The sequence below is a fragment of the Limulus polyphemus genome, unplaced genomic scaffold, assembly GCF_000517525.1.
Source record: "Limulus polyphemus unplaced genomic scaffold, Limulus_polyphemus-2.1.2 Scaffold295, whole genome shotgun sequence".
NCBI classification, from domain to species: Eukaryota; Metazoa; Arthropoda; class Merostomata; order Xiphosura; family Limulidae; genus Limulus; species Limulus polyphemus.
In genome coordinates this window covers 78,744-80,340 of record NW_013665905.1, presented here as the reverse complement: position 1 = coordinate 80,340, position 1,597 = coordinate 78,744, and the positions used below count along the sequence as shown (strand labels likewise).

Genomic DNA, 1,597 nt, shown 5'->3' with positions numbered 1-1,597 from the left:
TGTATCGTAAAGTTGTATTCGGAAAGAGTAAACCAGTTTTATTTAAGAAAGGACTTGTGTCGCCAAAGTTTCGTCGGAACGAATTTACGGAAGATTAACTAATGAACGGAGACGTAACAATATCATTACTTTGCATTATGTTAATTTTGAACCATATTTACAAAACATCTGATAAAATCTGTTTAATATTTTTTTCTTGTATCTTTTGAGGTAAGTGTGGCCTCATGGTTAGTGTATACACATTGCATTTTCAAACGTCTATAGTTCACATCCTGTTACCACACACACAAGAAAATTGTGCACTGTACTTTGGGGCTGTGGGTGCATTATAAATGATGGTTAAATCCCACTATTTGATTAAAATAGCCCAAAAGTTGACAGTGGGTGCTATTTACTAGTTTCCTTTCTTCTAGCTTTTCAGTTCAAAATTAGGAATGGCTAGTGCAAGTAGCCTTAATGTAGTTTTGAGTAAATATCCAAAACAAACAAATGAAACCTTATACAAACCTATTGCTTTTTATATTTGGAAAAGAAAATGGGCACTTATAAGAAGAAAGAACATCCATATTCACACAAAATAAGTGCCAGAAAAATCAAGTGAAGAGGATAATAAAGAAACCTCTTAAAAGAAAAGTTCCAAATGTTTTAATAAATCTGACTTTTAAAAGTAGAAGCTTTAATTATAACTCATAAAGTATAATTTTTTTAGAAATAATTTTCAAAAATACTCATTAATCAAAAAAAGTTGTAATGCATAAATACAACTAGTATTCACTGAAAACGTCATGAAAATAGTGAACCAAAAATTCTATATTGTAACTTTAAAAAACTCTCCAAAACTTTCAAATATCCATATTTATTTCAATATTTCTTTTAAAAAACAATTGAGCATGGAATACAGATAACTTTTTATGTTATCCATATTCATTCTGATTCTAAAAATAATTAAGTATAATTGTTGTTCACAGTTTTATATATATATATATATATATATACACACACACACAGTCAGAGTTTCAATTCATTACAAAGATTATTGACTATTAGATTTTTTATTACACTACTGTTTTGGTTGTGCACTAATAACCTATCTCTTAAAATCATACTAAACAGTGGATATTTTGTGATAGCGTGTGACTTTTTGGTAGGTTCTGTTTTATTTGTCGAAAATTTTTGTGTGTTAGAGTGTAAGAAATTAAGGGGATAACCATTACTTTAATATGTTATGAAATTTTAAATTGGCCGTTAAGAACAATCGCTTCGTTTTTAATGGTCATCTTTATGACCAGATAGAGATGTTATTGTGAATGCAAATGGCTGGATAATTGCCCCCTTTATTACAAACCAGTATTATATAGAAGGTAAGTTGATGATACTTTTCTACTCTTTCACAAAACTGATCATGCCAAGACGTTTTTAGAATATCTAAATTCACAACATCCATGTATAAACTTTACATGCGAGATGGAAGAAAACAATAACTTAGCTTTTTAGACGTTAAATAAACAATTAAATAATACTCTTTAGCCACATCTGTATACCGTAGAAAACACTTACTTATACACTTGTTTCAACAGTTTCATACCAGACTCTTGAA

The 1,597-nt window shown here is 29.1% G+C and overlaps 1 protein-coding gene across 2 annotated transcripts in view; it reads left to right on the top strand.

The window, feature by feature from the left end:
- The window catches only part of LOC106457129 (cilia- and flagella-associated protein 36-like), a 23,798-nt gene that overhangs the window by 11,585 nt on the left and 10,616 nt on the right, over nucleotides 1-1,597 (top strand). The window lies entirely within an intron of this gene.